We start from the raw sequence: 5,571 nt of genomic DNA on the forward strand, positions 1-5,571 counted from the left end.
CCCACTCTCTGATAAAGTGTCTTATTATTACATTATTACATTATTATCTCATTATTACAATGGGTCACCCGGAATCTTATCTTTGTATATTAAATGAAGAAATGCTGGCTTGATTTATGCTGATTCTACTTGTGTAGACACAAGTAAAATCAGTCACCAAGTCCAAGAGCATATAAATGAAATGGACACCTTTTTTGTCAGTTGGTTTAGTTGTGTTCTACACATTTATTGACAGGTTACAAATTATTCTCAAACTTTAATATATTAAAAATAATCTCTTCGTTTCTTATTTTCTTGGCCAGAAAATCAGCAAGACCTCAGTCAGCATTTCTCTCATAGGAATTTTCACATGAGTTGGTTACCTGTTGACCTGAGGTCCAGTTTTATCAGGACTTACTAATCTGCTTAGGAATTGATGCTGGCTGTTGGAAAAGAGCTCAAAGAAGGATGCCATTTAAAGGCTTATAATTTTATTCTTTACCATGATATTCTCCTGCTACTTTGGTTGTTGAGAGTGTGTATAAGAGCAAGCATTCCTTGGGGATCAGGGAGACACTATATGATCTTTACATACTGATATTTCCGAGCAACTTGCTATCACGTATACTGCATTTTGCAAGTCCAATCTGTCAAAACCTACCAGTTTTAAGAGATAAGAGGAGTGGTAAAAGAACTCTTAGAGACAAATACATCTTGAACATATTTTGTTCCAAGCATCCCATCTAAGGCATTTTCAGCAACTAATGAAACTTGCGTTGGCTATAATTATGTATCTTTCTCCATGTGTGCATGTATACATGTGTATATGTATATGTGAATTTGTGTGTATACTAACATATATGTGTACTATATAAGGGCATATACACATATATGCATATATAAATAAATATACATATACAAATATATATGCATATATATTTTTGTTCAGTGACTTAATCTATAGTTCCCAGAACATTGCCATTCTCACAAAGTGTTCATGATAAACTGCTCTGAAGACCTGTGCTCTATTGTACTCACTTCCACCATTACATTCTTTTTCATCCCTGTGAACAACTTCGGTCTATTTTCCATAGGAGAGCTTTGTTTTCATTACATGTAGTTACAAACAGATAATCAAAGACAAAAGTTGTTTGTGAAAGAAAAAGAACTTTTAGGTCACAGGTTAAAATATCTTTTTGGGGGGGGAGGGGTCCAGTCTTGGTGCCTGAAGTCTGGGCCTGGGAACTGTCCCTCAGCTCTTCATCTCAAGGCTAGTGCTCTACCACTTGAGCCACAGCGCCACTTCTGGCTTTTTTTCTTTTTGCTTATGTGCTGCTGAGGAATCGAACCCAGGGCCTCATGCATGCAAGGCAAGCGCTCTACCACTGAACCACTTTCCCAGCCCAAGTTAAAATATCATATCCATCCAAATGATTCTTATGAGATGAAATTTTTAATAGTAGTAAACGTGAAAAGGAATTCCTAGACCTGTTGTTTTGCCATTTAGAATGTCAAAGAAAAATATCATGTCACTCATAATTCTTCAAGAATGCAAGGGAAAATGTTAGTCCCCATCATGTTCCCACAAAGCCAGTGGATCCTCAAGGATAATAGTAGACCAGCGGAAATTCTATGTAGCAGACATGGAGCATGGAGCACGAAAGAGAAAGAGAGGAAATGAGAGAGTGTGAAAGAGGGAGAAATATCATGATACTGAAAGTGCATAACAGATAAAAAAGAGCTGTACGAGAATATTCATACTGTTATCTTTAGACTCTACATGTACATTTGAAGGTATTTGATGTATGATAATCCCTCAACCCAAAATATAAAATGATTTTAATAAAAATTAAAAATGACTCAGAAGTAATTGAAAATGCTAACACAATTTCACATTAGCAAATTCTCAGAGATATTTCATGACTTTAAAAGAATGAAGTGGCTGGGGTTAGTATAAATTTACAAGTATAACAATACACAAAAATATGAAAAGATATTCATATATTTCATTATATAACCCAAAGCAGAAAGAAAATGTTGTTTAGATGAATCTTTAAAACCCAGTCTATCAGGAGCTGGGACGGTGGCTGTTGTAGAGTGCCTGCTTGCATGCATGAGGCCCTAGGTTTGATTCCTCAGCATCACATAAGTAGAAAAAGACGGAAGTGTTTCTGTGGCTCAAGTGGTGGCACTAGCCTTGAGCTGAGGTACAGCAACCAGGCCCCAGAGTTCAACCCCATGGCCAACAAAATCAAAGTAAAAAACAAAACAAAACCTAGTCTCTCACTTTTGTGACCTCAACTCTGTATTATCACTGCTTCAGCCTAGGGCTAGGATTTTAAGTGTGGACATTTATCATCCCTCCTGATTCTGACTGTACTTGATAATTTTTAATCAATATTTTGTTCTTAATTTTGCTTTTTGTAAATTCACACGCAACTATAAAAAATGGTTTGGCCATCCCAGTAACCTTCTCAAAGTACCTCCTGATGATGAATAACAAAAGGTTTTACTATATTACAAGGGAAATAATACTACAAATAAAGAAACACAATAAATAAATATTAATGATTAATAAAATAAAATACCAAAGAATTACCAATGTTTTCAGTATTTGAAGTGTACTTCCATATTTGATTTTACTATTCTCACATTCCTGTACATTTAACACTGAATAAGATTATGATGTTCAATAAGAGTTTTATAGGCTATGTGTAGTTTTTAAAGTTACCCACTAAGATTGCTTTTTATGACTCATCTCATCATTTGTATATGTATATGTATATGGTTTATATCATCATTTGTTCCTCACTAACATATAAAGTAAGGAAGCCCTAAAGTTTTAAGAGAAACTGTGCAGTTAACAAAGTCTTAACTCTTCACTCTGCTTCTTTACACTAAGCCTTTGCAACATCTCATTAGTAATGTTTTTATAAACTCTGAAATGTACTTTTTAGTAGCATATGTCTGCTACCATAAATCTTAAATATTTATAGAAAAGTTGTATGACCTGACAAACAGTCCTAATTTTGGCCTATATAAGCAAATTTCCAAAATTAAATATATTTAAAACATTAAAACTTTAAAAATACTTTAACACTTGCCGCAGTGTTCATTATGACAGGTGCCTTATACAGAATAATTGAATTCGTCCTCCTACACATCTCTTTTTTTATTTTTATTTTTTGTGAACATACTGTACAGAGGGGTTACATTTACATGGGCAAGATAATGAGTAAGTACATTTCTTATGAAGCATTGCAGCCTCCTCCTTTGTTTACCCTTCACATCCCTTCCCAGCCTTCCTCCGCCCCCCCACCCAATTCCACCCCCCCTCCCCCGATCCTACACATCTCTTGAACAACAATATCTGGGATTATTTTGTTTTTGACATGTCAATCTTGGCTATTCTTAAATGTGTGCTTATGTAAGAAGTACATGGTTCTAAAATTTCACGAGAATTCTTCAAAACTTACTTTTCTTTGAATTGTCTAGTTCAAGAAAATCAATTACACTTTATATATAAAAAATGCTCTGTGCTCAATTCAGCAGCACATACACTAAAATTGGAGCAGTACAGAGTAGATTAACATGGCCCCTGCGCAAGGTTGATATGCAAATTCTTGAATCATTCCATATTTTTACAACTAAAGATGCTGGAGAGGATGTGGCCACAAGGGAACCTTACTTGATTCTTGGTGGGAGTGTTAACTTATTCAACCACTTTGGAAAGCAGTATGGAGGCTCATCAAAAGACTCCATATAAAGCTCCCCTATGATCCAGCAATCACACTTTTGGGGATTTATCCAAATGATCACAAAGAAGACCATACTAAAACTACAAGAACAACTATGTTTACTGCAGCATTGTTTGCAATAGCTAAGATATGGAGCCCACCCAGATGGCCCACAGAAGATGAATGGATCATGAAAATGTGGTATATATTCACAATGAAATTCTATGCCTCCATGAGAAAGAATGGCATCGCCCAATTTGTTAAGAATTGGAAAGACTTGAAAAAAATTTATTAATTGAAGTAAGCCAAGTCCAAAGAAACATAGGTCCAAAGGTTTCCCTTATTTTCAACAGCTAATATATGTCTGGGATAAGCGGAAGCTATGTGCATATCAGATAAGATGATATTACAGGAACTGAACAAGACAAGTGTTTTTTTTTGTTTCTTGCTATTGTTTCTAAGATACTTATAATGTGTGATGTGATTTTTTTTGTTCCTTTATATGTTCCTTCCCTAAGCTCTAACCCCTGTTTTCACTGTACTTGAAGTTGGTGCGCCTACATCCTGTGTATACGTTCCTCTAATTTGGGGAGGGGGAAGGGAAATACAAAATTGTTAAATATGGATACAGGTTGAGATGCTCAAGACACTATGTTGAAAAATGAACTTTACAATTTAGGCAGGGGAAGGGGGAGGGGAGTGTATTTCTGGAGGTGGGAGGGAAAGGATGGTGGAAGAAAAAGAAAGGAAGAGGTAACAATGCTTGTTAGGAAATGTACTCATTATTTGCTCATATAAATATGACACCTCTGTACAGTTATTTTTACAGGTGGACCCATTGCAACAATGAGAAGTACAAGTCGTTATGTTGAAAACGAACTTTACAACTTTGGTGGGGGGAGCGGGGAGGATTGGGTGGGAGGGCTAGGAGGATGGGAAGGGATGGGAAGGGGAAACAAAGGAGGAGGCTACAATGCTAGATAAGAAATGTACTCATTATCTTGCCCACGTAATTGTAACCCCTCTGTACAGTATTTTCACAGTAAAAAAAAATGTATAAAAATGTTCTTATATACAAGAGTTTATTTCCTCTATTTTACCCAGATAATATCATTAACAAAGAAATTAATGCAGAACACTGATATGCTGATTTGAAGGTATTTTGAATAAATGTGTGTGTGTGGGTGTGTGTGTACACACACGCATGCACACGTGCACACATGCACATGCTTGTGCATTGGCATGCTCAGAGTTTGAAATCAGGGCTTCAAGGTCTTGCTAGGCCTTTCCTCTATGAGCTACATCTCCATTCCTGGCTCTTTGCTAGTTCATTATAATTTCTGAAAAATAATCTCATGAATTTATTCTGCCCTGAGGGGCTTCCAACAGTTATCCATAGATCTCAGGCTCCTGAGTAGATATTCCGAGTAGATAGGATTAAAGGTGTTACCAGCCAGGACAAGGCTTTCAGAATAATTTTAAAAGTAGAAGAAAGTTTACTTGATGGGGGCCTGTTTTATCATCTCCTACTTTTAAATCATTTTGGAGTGATTATATGTGAATTTACTTCATTTTCGGGTTCTTAAAAGATAGTAAGTTTTGTTATTTAAAAGTTTTAGTACTTTTTAAAAAAGGATACAGGAGCTATGGGACAAAAGAAATTTGACTGTCTTTGGACCTCAATTTATAAGCTCAGCTCTGTGCATGATAACCCAATGTCACCAACAGAGTCTGTGTTGGAGACAAAATGTAACAGAAAACAATCACCATGGGCAATATTTGGTATGCTATTATTTATAGGACAATATGAATATTGAAATGAGAGTGTAAGAGAATGGAGAGATTTTTACCTACA

At 35.8% G+C, this 5,571-nt stretch overlaps 1 non-coding gene across 1 annotated transcript; it reads left to right on the forward strand.

The window, feature by feature from the left end:
- The first annotated feature begins 3,515 nt into the window (after nt 1–3,515).
- LOC138827102 (U6 spliceosomal RNA) lies at nt 3,516–3,622 on the forward strand. Its single transcript, XR_011371964.1, has one exon. It is a non-coding gene; the product is annotated as a U6 spliceosomal RNA (small nuclear RNA).
- Nucleotides 3,623–5,571: the final 1,949 nt, after the last annotated feature.

The sequence above is a fragment of the Dipodomys merriami genome, unplaced genomic scaffold, assembly GCF_024711535.1.
Source record: "Dipodomys merriami isolate MVZ:Mamm:240054 unplaced genomic scaffold, mDipMer1.0.p SCAF_150, whole genome shotgun sequence".
NCBI lineage: Eukaryota > Metazoa > Chordata > Mammalia > Rodentia > Heteromyidae > Dipodomys > Dipodomys merriami.